Here is a 13,232-nt window from a genome sequence, read left to right as displayed (position 1 = left end):
TCCCTTATACAAATATTGATGGGCCCCCTTTGTAATTTATTGACTAATCACTATCACTTATGATGAGGCCGATATAGTAAGGGACATGTGTATACAAATGGGACCCCTCACGACCGCCATACATTCACAGAGCGGTTCATTTATTGAAAGGAAGTGAAATCCGTGGATATGATAACTCTAAATACCTACTATTGCCTTATCACAATCAGGCGCAATAACAAAAAGAAACTCCATTCAGACCTGGTTTAGCATTTGGTCCTACACAGGACCGTAGGGTACAAGTAAACGCGCATGCGCGAAAAAACGGACTAATCACGCATGCGTGCTAATACCCACACTACAGATCCGCGCATGCACGGATGAGAATACACTACCAGCAGCGCTTAGCCACCGTGCCACTTCACCTAAGAACGCAGGGCGATAGGACGCTACAAGAAAGCAGGCGGAAAGACCATATTAGGGTATGCTTCTGGCGCAAACACAAATTGAGTCCTAATTGGTACCTTTTCTCACTATAAAAACTCGACCCGCGATGAGAACCGGCACACACTGCGGAGCGGCGTGGGGGAAGCAGGGTGGAGACTCGCTCTGGAATCGTGAGTAAAACTATGGACCACAGAGAACTGGGAACATCAAGCCTATAAGTAGCTCTATCTAAGAAACCTTTTTCCTTGCAGGATGCAAATTGGCTCGATATAACCCTCCACGTTCTGAGGCTCATGAAGCTCAACAGCTTTTAACATTATGTAAGCTCTTGTATTATACTTCAGATCCTCACCTTTTTCCCTTTTGTTCACTAAAACCTGATAGAACTATCAAAATAGATTGTGTGATTTATGTTACGTGTACTGTGAGTCTTGTTCATGTCCACCTTTTTTTACAGGGCACCATGTCACTAATAGAATGACAATAATATGTCTAGTGGAAAAAGCCCTACACTTTTTTCTTACGTCACTACACCTGGAATAAGACATCTAACTACAAGAGCTATGAATGCATTGCTTTATTCCTTTCTGTGTGTTATTATCTCAGCAGGTTCGCGAAATGCGCAGATCCTTTCTTGAAAAGGATTTAGGTACACAATAGCCTTTATTTATTTTCATTCACTTTTCTGTAAATTACAATTTGTTTTAAAAAAACGTGAGTAAGGTGGGGATTTGTGCACCCCATCTTGAAGAAGGAATTACGACTCCAAAACATGTCGACGCACACATGAGGTGATGTGCATTGTAATACATAGGAACCTCGCCAACACACCTTTTTGTAAGTGCCAGCTTAGAGAATTATTAAAGATTTCTTAGTGAACCTCACGAGCCAGGCACTTTTTAACCTATCACTACAAACCTCACCACTCACTTTAAATTTTGCACACACCCCTACTCGCACACCACATAGTCAAATAAAGTGCTCCCGTGCAGACGTAGGTCGTAGCATGCCGCATCCCGTAGAGGGGTGCGAAGACCCCGATGATGAAGCATGACACCAAGGGGCCTGTTGGTGTGTGAGGGGTATTTTAAGAAACACCTTGTGCTCCCCACCACTGTAGGGACCACGCCTACCCAGTAGTGGATTCCTTTTGTTTATAGATATATTTTATAGTCTAACACACAAACTTCATCCATTGCACTTTTATATGCCAAGTGGGCCTGGGCTAGAGTCAGGTAAATTTGAGGGTCAGTGGGAATGCGTTGCTCACAGCTCTGTATTGCTGACTCATGGGTGTGTAGCACAGTCCTCAGTGTTTTATGGGCGCCATATATGATCTTGATGGCGAGCCCATGGAGAACAGCCTTAAAGGCCTCCCATTCCATTCCAACTGATAAGCAGTTCCCTCGTACACCGAAAAACAGGATTCAATAGAGTCTTGGAGAGTGGTGCTGAAGGACGAGTCGGAGAGTGCGGCACTCGGCAAGTGCCAGGTCGGGCTCTCGGGGTGCCTCATGCCCCAGGACAAACTCAGTTGAAGCAGGGCATGATCATAGAGTGCACCTGCCAAGTATTCAGCTGTAATATATTGTGGGGGGCATTGTCTGAGCAGACTACAGAGTCTATCCGTGTATATAAATCATGAAGTGCCGAATAGTGCGAGTAAGTGTGCGCCTGGGGATGCATCCTATGCCAACCATCATGCATCTGCATGTTGGTCACCCACTCCGACATATGTTATGCCAGCTTGATGGATTGTGCCTCCGGAAAGGGGGGGGATGATGCAGTCCAGGTCAAGATCTTGAACCCTGTTAAAATCACCACCCCAATATATCGGGGCCGTCGGATCTGTGAGTGGCCCATGTTTAGGGCATAGAAAGATACCAGTACCAATAGGGACCCATTCAGAAGCCCTTCTATGATGACAAAACGGCCCTGTGCTTCCACTCGAGAATGTGTGATCTGCAGTGGGGTCCCCGGTGCAATCCAAATAAGTGCTCCTCATGCATATCCTGAATATGTGGTACCCAGTATCGTGCCCCTCCAGCATTTACGGAGTGATGCAAGTGTTTGTGTGGTGAGGTGTGTCTCTTGCAACAGTGCAAACGTGATCCCATGACTGCATAGGTACTGATACACTTTGTGTCGTTTAGCACAGCCCGCCAACCCTCTTACATTCCAGGTCAGTAAAGAATAGTCCCCAATCGCCATCTGTCTAGACTTGAAGTAAAACTATGGCGTGAAGCAGACCATAATCCCCTGACTTCCACTCCCCCGTGTTCCACCACCCCGCAAGATGGTGACCGAGTGTGCCCAATCCAAGATCGACCACTGTTTGCTGGCAGACAAAGAGATCAACATAGGCATAATGATAATATTAATATTAATAATAATAATAATAATCTAAAATTCCCAACCCCAGCATCCCACCCTAGGCCGACTTGCCAACGGGCAATAGGCTTTTTGCACTAAAATGCTATTCAGAAAGACAGAAAAGAACAAAAAACAAAGAAACAATTGTGGTGCTATATCAGCTACTTATCCCTTGTTGGTTGGGGTTCAGCCGGGCTAAATGTCGTTGCCGTCTTGCCACCTCAACTCAACTCAGCCTGGAAGCATGGTCATAAGCCCATGGCATGCTATCTGGACACCCAAAGCCGCTGTGTGTGCTCAAAGTGTTCAGCCCAGTGCCTCTGCAGTCTGTGGAGTAAGGATCAGTCCTCCCCCAATAGTGCCTCAAGCTGCGAAGGTGTGAGAGGCAATGTTTGGTCCATTGCCGCATTCGAATCCGAGTCCAGTCTCTGAGAAGATGCGGGGCTACTGATGTGTTCCACCATCTTGATGGCTTGTGCTCGCTCCTGAGCCAGCTGGCCTGCGTTGGTCAGCGAAATCGTCTACTTGCCTTTCATCCGCTAACAGAGGCCCAGTTCATTAAAATATTTTACCTTCGGGTACTGGGACCAGCTGTATAGCTTTTAAACTTCACCCTTCTGGAAAGGGGCGACCACTCGGTCCCCCCGAACGTATGGTCGGGGGCCCGGATCCTCCCGGGAAACCATTTTGTGCGGGGGGGGGGGGCGTGTCACGGCTGGTATGCCCGAAGCGGCGTAGCCGGGGCGCGCTTTTTCCTGCCCAAGAGAGGTTGTCCTAGACACCTACACCGTTGGCCACGCCCCGTAGGCGTACCGGAGGAGGGTACACGCCCTCCCGAAGAGGAATAAAAGGAGCAGCAATCCGAAGAAGCATCCTCTTGTTCCTGTGCTAGGAAGCTGCATCCCTCGTTGCACGTGAGCCCTCGACAGAACAAAGAGCAATTTTTTGAGAACTTGTAATTTTTGTGTTTCTCTTCCAGTGACTTCGAACCTTCGGATCCAGGACCGTGTTGAGCAACAAGGGTCGAACATCCGACAACAATGCCTGGCAGGAAGGCCGGAAAGAAGCCAGGGACTGACCAGATGCTTCGCATGCTGATGAAAGATATGGCGAGTATGAAGAAGCAGATGGCAGCAATGAACAATACGGGCAGACCGAAGAAGGTCATAGGACCGGCGTTACCCGGAGTCGTCCCCGCTGGGAGAGGTAAAAGGATCAGGGATAGGGCAGCAGGGGGGGAGGTCCCGATTCCCGAGTTACCTCCGGCAAGCCCGGTCATTCCAGTTGAGGCCCCGGTACCGATCCCGGATGCGGGCCAACCGATTCCGGTCGTTGTTACGCCCGCCAGCGAGGAGGATATGCCTCCAGAGTTAGCCGCCCAGTTAGCCGCATGGCTCGGCAGGAACACAGGGGGTGCTACGGCACCGGGAGACACGGCCGAAGAGGCCAAACAACTAATGCAGCAGTTGCGGCAGTCACGAGATGCCGCGAAGGCGAATCTCCCTCTTGTCCCCCTCACTGCACACTCAGCAACATACCAGCTCCGCAGTCACCTGGCGTTGAAGCACACCCGGGGCACATTTGGTGCCACTGCGGTGGGCCCGATGATGAAGCATGCCACCGACTAGGTCGGTGGGTGAGGGCTTTATAAGGAAAACAACGTTTCTCCTTATTTGACGTACTGCTCTGAGTCTCCTACTTCTCTTAACCTTAGCTAGTCCTTATTGATACATACATATAACCCAGGGGATACGGTCTAGCCTATCTAGTCCTCTCTCTCTCTCTCATTGATTAAAGCATTAGATGTAGTTTTGACATCATCCTTGGGTTTAAATTTACCGCTTGTGTCTATATGTGGTTGAGTAATACAATTTCAGTCTCCCTTCTACAAAGCTTCTGATAAGCAATTAGGCTAGGGTAATTTAGACTCCACTCTTACATGTCACAGAAATGCAATTATATATGTGCACCTGACATTATATTCATTGTGTGCCTTAACTGTATTATCATGTTTGAAGCATTTAACCCATAACTGAAATGCATTCACTTTAGAAACTATTGATTTATATACATGTGCACTAACATTCACTTTAAACATAAAACATGAATTCTTTATTCACATTTTACATGTATGCTTCAAGTTATACTTGCATATGTAAACATATTCTTTTGCTCACATTTTGCAGTTCTTTTAAAGTTATACATGTGCATGTATATCCATGTATTCTAAGTGCACATTAAATGCTCATTTAAGTTAGCCTGATAACAAACCTCAGTTGAAAAGTAATTTGCTTGCCAACATGCTTTTCCATTCCTTGCAGATTTAATATTTTGTTAGCTAGAGAAAGGCTTATTGTCTGTATTAGATGACTGATACAGAGGCCTGAAAAAGACTTGACAGTGAACGTGAAGAAGCATTGGTCAAAAGAAGCTTTCTGTTCATGGTGTAACTGGAAGGCAAGATGTTCAAGGCTGCGAACAGCCGTATTAGTTTGATGCGTTGGGAATTCAGAGCTATGCTGCAGATGCACTTGAGTGGTGCTCTGATTGGTTCCTGGTAGTGTGAGGGAGGTAAGATGTTTCAGAATCTCCTGCTACTTTTATATTGTTCTTTCCATAGTTGGAGTTCATAGTCAATTGTAATGTTGGGTAATTAAAACCTTTACAAACAAACAAGTAGGTAAAAACGGTAAAACACCTTTACAACAAATCTTTCATCCCGCATACTATCACTCCGCATACTTTTACAACGAAACTACCAACACTCCGCAATGCAATTATAAAGCATGACATTATATCTTATATACTTTTACCACGCATTCTTTTACAACGAAATTCGTTGTAAAAGTATGAATGGTACAAGCATATGTTTTTAATATTTAAGTTTAAGGTGAGTATATGGTTTTAGTTTGGGGGTGTTGGGGTATATGTTTTAGGGTTTCAGGGGTATTTTAAGGGTGGGGTATATGTTTTAGGGGTTCAGGGGTATTTTATATTTAATATTATTTTCTCATTATTTATTTTATTAGATTATAATTGTTTTAGGGTTCAGGGTGGGTTTTGGGTTATGGGGTACAAGGGTATTTTTAGGGTTCAGGGATATGTTTGGGTTTTGGGGTACAGGGGTATTTTTAGGGTTCAGAGTGGGTTTTGGGTTATGGGGTACAGGGGTATTTTAGGGTTCAGGGCTAGGTTTGGGTTTTGGGGTAAAGGGGTATTTTTAGGGTTCAGAGCTAGGTATGGGTTTTGGGGTATAGGAGTATTTTTAGGGTTCAGGTCTAGGTATGGGTTTTGGGGTACAGGGGTATTTTTAGGGTTCAGGGCTAGGTATTGGTTTTGGGGTACAGGGGTATTTTTAGTTTCATGGCTAGGTTTGAGGTTTGGGGTACAGGGGTATTTTTAGGGTTCAGGGCTAGGTTTGGGTTTTGGGATACAGGGGAATTTTTAGGATTCAGGGCTAGGTTTAGGTTTTGGGGTACAGGGGTATTTTTAGGGTTCAGGGCTAGGTATGGGTTTTGGGGTATAGGGGTATTTTTAGGGTTCAGGTCTAGGTATGGGTTTTGGGGTTCAGGGGTAGGTTTAGGGTTCAGGTCTAGGTATGAATTTTGGGGTACAGGGGTATTTTTAGGGTTCAGGGCTAGGTATGGGTTTTGGGGTACAGGGGTATTTTTAGGGTTCAGGGCTAGGTTTGGTATTTAGGGTACAGGGGTATTTTTTAGGGTTCAGGGCTCGGTTTGGATTGTGGGGTACAGAGGTATTTTTAGGGTTCGGGGCTCGGTTTGGGTTGTGGGGTACAGGGGTATTTTTAGGGTTCAGGGCTAGGTGTGGGTTTTGGGGTATAGGGGTATTTTAGGGTTCAGGCCTAGGTATCGGTTTTGGGGTACAGGGGTAATTTTAGGGTTCAGGTCTAGGTATAGGTTTTGGGGTATAGGGGTATTTTTAGGGTTCAGGGCTAGGTTTCGGATTTGGGGCACAGGGGTATTTTTAAGGCTCAGGGTTAGATTTAGGTTTTGGGATACAGGGGTATTTTTAGGGTTCTGGGTTGGTTTTGTGGTACAGGGGTATTTTTAGAGTTCAGGGCTAGGTATGGGTTTTGGGGTACAGGGGTATTTTTAGGGCACAGGGCTAGGTATGGGTTTTGGAGTACAGGGGTATTTTTAGGGTTCAGGGCAAGGTTCGGGGTTTGGGGGATAGGTGTATTTTTAGGGTTCAGGGCTAGGTTTGGGTTTTGCGATACAGGGGAATTTTTAGAGTTCTGGGCTAGGTTTATTTTTTGGGGTGCAGGGGTATTTTTAGGGTTCAGGTCTAGGTATGGGTTTTGAGGTACAGGGGTATTTTTAGGGTTCAGGTCTAGGATTGGGATTTGGTGTACAGGGGTATTTTTAGGGTTCAGGGCTAGGTTTGGGTTTTGGGGTACAGAGGTATTTTTAGGGTTCAGGGTGGGTTTTGTGGTACAGGGGTATTTTTAGGGTTCAGGGCTAGGTTTAGGTTTTGGGGTACAGGGTATTTTCAGGGTTCAGGTCTAGGTATGGGTTTTGGGGTACAGGGTTATTTTTAGGGTTCAGGTCTTAGTATGGGTTTTGGGGTACAGGGGTATTTTTAGGGTTCAGGGCTAGGTTTGGGATTTGGTGTACAGGGGTATTTTTAGAGTTCAGGGCTAGGTTTGGGTTTTGGGGTACAGGGGTATTTTTAGGGTTCAGGGCTAGGTTTGGGTTTTGGGGTACATAGGTAATTTTAGGGTTCAGGGTGGGTTTTGTTGTACAGGGGTATTTTTAGGGTTCAGGGCTAGGTTTAGGTTTTGGGGTACAGGGTATTTTTAGAGTTCAGGTCTAGGTATGGGTTTTGGGGTACAAGGGTATTTTTAGGGTTCAGGTCTAGGTATGGGTTTTGGGGTACATGGGTATTTTTAGGGTTCAGGGCTAGGTATGGGTTTTGGAGTACAGGAGTATTTTTAGGGTTCAGGTCTAGGTTTGGGATTTGGGGAACAGGGGTATTTTTAGCATTCAGGGCTCGGTTTGGGTTGTGTGGTACAGGGGTATTTTTAGGGTTCAGGGTGGGTTTTGAGGTAGAGGGGTATTTTTAGGGTTCAGGGCTAGATTTAGGTTTTGTGGTACATGGGTATTTTTAGGGTTCATGGCTAGGTATGGGTTTTGGGGTATAGGGGTATTTTTAGGGTTCAGGTCTAGGTATGGGTTTTGGGGTACAGGGGTATTTTTAGGGTTCAGGTCTAGGTATAGGTTTTGGGGTACAGGCGTATTTTTAGGGTTCAGGGCTAGGTATGGGTTTTGGGGTACAAGGGTATTTTTAGGGTTCAGGGCTAGGTTTGGGTTTTGTGGTACAGGGGTATTGTTAGGGTTCAGGGCTAGGTTTTGGGATACAGGGGTATGTGTAGGGTTCAGGGTGGGTTTTGTGGTACAGGGGTATTTTTAGGGTTCAGGGATAGGTTTGGGTTTTGGGGTACATGGGTATTTTTAGGGTGCAGGGCTAGGTATGGGTTAGGGGTACAGGGGTATTTTAGGGTTAAGGGCTATGTTTGGGTTTTGGGGTGCAGGGTCTATTTTTTGGGTCAGGATGGGTTACTGTTTAAGGGTGCTGGGGTATTTTACGTAGTAAGGGTGGGTTATGATTATGGGGTGCAGGGGTATTTAAAGGTACCAGGGTGGGATTTTTTTTAGGGTATACAGGGTAATTAAAAAAATACATAAAAATATATATATATTATATATTCACTGTAAAAACCATAGGTTTCACACCAGTTATAGTTACCTGGAAATTTTACTGACATAAAACCATTGAAATTCCCACGTTATAGTTAGTTGGACTCACTATAACTTGCGCGTGTAATGCACTGCTGATGACATCACATATTACATCACTCATGACATGGTCAGTGACATCACTCATGACATCACTGATGACACCATCCAGTGAATGTGTGTCTTTCTGAAAAATAAATTGTTTTATTTATGTATATGTAAAGGTCGATGGAAGAATAAATGTTTAAATTATTGTCTTAATGAATGTTTTGTTTAAAAAAAATGATTGGTTAACTGGCTTATTAAGTGTATCTTAGTGAATACATGTTTAAATATTTAAATGTTTGTATCAGTGTTTCACTTTGTGTATAAATGGCTACATGGGTTGGTGAGTAGCTACATGTGTGTGTATATGTGTTATTAGATGTTTTTTTAGTATCTTTATAATTGTCTGTTTGATTTGGTGGGGGTGTTACTTAGCACATAGATGCATCAATGACTGACTCACTGTTTGTATGTGTTTTGAAGACAGCATATGTGCCGGACTGTATGGGTGAATGAATGTGTATATGTATGTGTTAGTAAGTGAATGACTGTCTGACTAGTGTCTTTAACAGTAACTACATATGTTTTAATCTAGTATATGTGAGTATTGATGTATATAAGTGAGAGTGAGAGATTGAAAGAGCTCTTGTTTTAATAAGTATGTGTTTCTATAAGTGATTGTTTAAGAGAGTAAATATGTGTAAGGTTCCTTAGAAGTAAGGTGGTAGTGTGTGTATAGCTGTATATGCAAAAAAATGGATGTTCAATAGTTTATTTCCATGTGTGAGTATGTGTGTGAGCAGCTTTTGGAAGACTGTTGGTGTGTTAACGGATGTAAAGGTGTCTCACTACATATGATAAGTGAGTATATGTATGAATGACTATATAGAACTGTTGGTGAATGAGTAGATGTATATATAAATGGTGGAATTACTGAATTGGTTGTTGTAACTGGTATAGGTATCTCCACTTTTTTGTAAATGTAAGTTTCTATTTTTGAATATGTGTTTCAAGGGTTACTTTACAGTGAAAGGAGGTCAGTCACTCTGTCACAAGGATGGTGTCATCAGTGATGTCATGAGTGATGTCACTGACCATGTCATGAGTGATGTAATATGTGATGTCATCAGCAGTGCATTACACGCGCAAGTATAGTGAGTCCAACTAACTATAACGTGGGAATTTCAATGGTTTTATGTCAGTAAAATTTCCAGGTAACTATAACTGGTGTGAAACTTATGTTTTTTTCAGTGAATTTAATAGGTTTTTTAAATGCTAATTCCTAAATATAACTGGTGTGAAATCTATGGTTTTTTCAGTGAATTTAATAGGTTTTTTAAATGCTAATTCCTAACTATAACTTATGTGAAACCTATGGTTTTTTCAGTGAATTTCATAGGTTTTTTAACTGCTAATTCCTAACTTTTTATAGGGCCTCATACCTATGTGTTTTTTAGTGAATTTCTAAGGTTATTTTTTCGCAAATATCTATAGCTTAGAAAGGTATGTTTTTCTAAAAATTAATCCTATATTGTATGTTAATATAATATTTTTTTTTAATAAGTATATTCTTTTTTTTTTATATTTCACTCTGGAGCGCTTCCGGAGCGCGTACCGGTGAGCGCCCCGGTGCGCGTATCAGGGCGCGTCCCGTCAGCGCACCAACAAAAACATTTTTACAAAAATAATGAAGGAGTGAGCATGAGGAATAGGGACAAAGAGAGTGGTGTAAAGAGAAAGAGAGCTAGAGGGAGAAACACAGAGGGACTGTGTAATAGATAGTAAAACAGAAAAGGTATAAGAGGAAGTAACTGAGAAAAGGAAAATGAATAAGGGAGCAAAAGAAGAGAAGAAAGAGGAAGAAAACTAAAGCAGAAGTTCTGGGAGAATGTGAATGGGTGATGAGAGTAAAAGGAAGGAGAGTAAAGGATGAGGAATGAAAGGTAGTGACGGAACCAGAGAAAAGGAACAGTGGTGACGGAGGGAAAGAAAATAGCAGTGAGTGTAAGTAAAGAGGAGTGAAAGAGGGTGGATAAAAGTGAATAAGGGTAAGACATGGGGAGTGACAGAAAGAAAGAACAGAGAGAGTAAAGGAAGGAGTGTCAGAAAGGGACTAAGTGAAGCAGAAAAAAAAGGAAAGAGAGGGAGTGTGGGTGAGCAGGGGCACTGAAAGAAGTTGAATGTGGTAGGAAAGTAAGGAAAAGAGAAGTAAATATGGAGGATAAGAATAAGTGAGGGAAGCAGAGTAAGAAAACAGGGGTGAGGTAGGGTGAGCGAAAAGTAGTGAGGTTAAAGCAGACGGTGATGACAAACTACATTTTGTAGTCACACTTACCATATAATTAATGAAAACTTACTTGCATCTTTAAACTACACTTTGTATCTGTGAAAGACAAAAGAAAAAACAAGTTATAATTAGTAAAATATATATTTTAAAATAGAAGAAACAGGTCAAGAGGTAAAACATCAAAGAAAGTGTACTAAGAAATAAAGCAATAGTGAAGGATACAAAAACAGAAATAAAGTAATGTAGAAAGACAAAAAAGAGGGAAAAAGAAATAGAAAGAGAACAAATTACTGAAGATAAGGAAGATACTAAAAGAATGTGAGATACCAAAACGAAATCAGGAAAGAGAAGAAAGTAAAAGGAAAATGAGTGAAAAGGAGAGGAGTCTAAATGAGGAACTATTAATAAGAAAGAGGAATGGAAGATGACTGAGAGTGAGTGAAGGGGAGTCACAGAGTGAAGGGATGAAAGGAATGAGGTTAATAAAGAACGATAGAGGAAAAAGGAGTGAGAGAGTAAGTACACAGAAAGACAAAGGGAAGAACTGAGTGAACTGCAGTACAATGAGTGAGAAAGGAAAAAGAGTAAAGGAGCAAAAGAAGGAAAGAGAGGGGAAGAGAACTAAAGCAGTGGTACTGAGAGAATGTGAGAAAGCTGAAAAGTGGTGGAAGGGAGCGAGGAAATGCAGACAGTTGAAATTGGATTGAGGAGTTGTGAAAGAAGTGGAGTAAAGGAACAGCGATGAAACAAAGTGAAAAAAAGGTAGTGTAAGTGAGTAAAGAGAGCTAAATAAGGGTGGAAAAGGGAAAATGAGTGTGAGACAATGGGAATACAATATAAATTACACAATGCAAACTATAGAATGACTTATACAATATGTTACATTGTTTATTTTTGCTGTTCTCAGAATATATTGAATTTCACTTAAATTAGTGAGTTCAAACTCTTCATCATATAACAGCGGGAAAAAAAAACACAATCTAAAAGATTGTGTTTAGAAAAAAAACATAAAAACTTACAACTCATATATATACACTAATCTTTGATTCACTTACTTTTCCTTGAGGCCAAATAGAAGATAGTGAAGGTCCTTTTGATGGAAAAAAAGTCTGCTGTTCTCTATAACTCCCATTTCATCGACTTCCTATGAAAAAAGATCTAAGAACATCATACCTTACACTTTCCTTACGGCTAAATCGTGTCAGATATATGAGTATTTTTTACTATGAGATCCACTTACAGTACCTATATGAGATAAATAATTTTAAACATTAGACTAACTAACTAACTAACTTTTATTAACTACTCCCGTCTTCAAAGGCCAATTACCTTTACTAAAACTTTGGTTTTAAAAACACTAGATAAGAATTTTTAAAGTCATAAGGCAAACGTTGTTTATAAGTCAAGTGAGAATCATTGCATTAACTCCAACCTTTTTGACATTTTAAGTAGCATGTATAATGTCCTGATGTTGTCGAAGAACCGTCATGATAAATGATAGCTACAGTTTTAAAGGTTCTTCCTGAAATGGATAACTGAGAAGCCACAAAATTTTTGATAGAAGTTGTCAATTTAGTTCCATCAGGTCCACATCGTTGGAAAACTAAAATGATATACTGACCATAACGTTGTATAAATAATGTGGATAGCATTGGACACTTACATTGGGTACACACCATATTATGATCTGCTGCTTTAATTAGATTTTTAAATTACACTGATTTACAGTCTGGTAAAATATATAAATCTTTCAGTGTCTATTCTAGTAGTACTTGATGAACTACAGTTGTGGCAGTCATGCTGCCATTGATAGGAAAGACTAAAAAGATTATCTACATCTACACCTTCATCTTCCAAAACACCAAACATATACATTAAAAATTCCTGACAACCCTGCTGAATGTTCTGTGAAAATGTATCTTGACCAGAACATATATCTAAAATATTTCGAATTTCTGTTGCTCTATCACTGCTACATTTCTCAAACACAGAATTCAATAAACCACACAATCTTTGATCCCGATTTTCAACAATCTGTTCTTGTAAAGTTTGAAGAAAAAAAACAACATTAACCACTACATTAGCATAGCATAGCAGTTGACACCAGAACTGTTTTCAAACTGAAATCCAACAACATTTTCATCAGAATCCTTTTTCTTTCTGTTTTGAATTACTGTTTCATCTACTTTTTGTCTTTTTGCTACTACCTCACTGCAATTATTCTCATTTCTTCTTTTTCGGCCTACCACAAACTTTTCAAACAGAGGATATTGAGGCAAATGTGGAGCATACTCTCTTCTTAACCTATTGTATTCTTTAACACAATCTAGATCTGCACAAATCTT

Source organism: Lissotriton vulgaris, chromosome 1_1 (genome assembly GCF_964263255.1).
Source record: "Lissotriton vulgaris chromosome 1_1, aLisVul1.2, whole genome shotgun sequence".
Classification (NCBI taxonomy): Eukaryota; Metazoa; Chordata; class Amphibia; order Caudata; family Salamandridae; genus Lissotriton; species Lissotriton vulgaris.
This window is presented reverse-complemented; position numbering follows the sequence as displayed.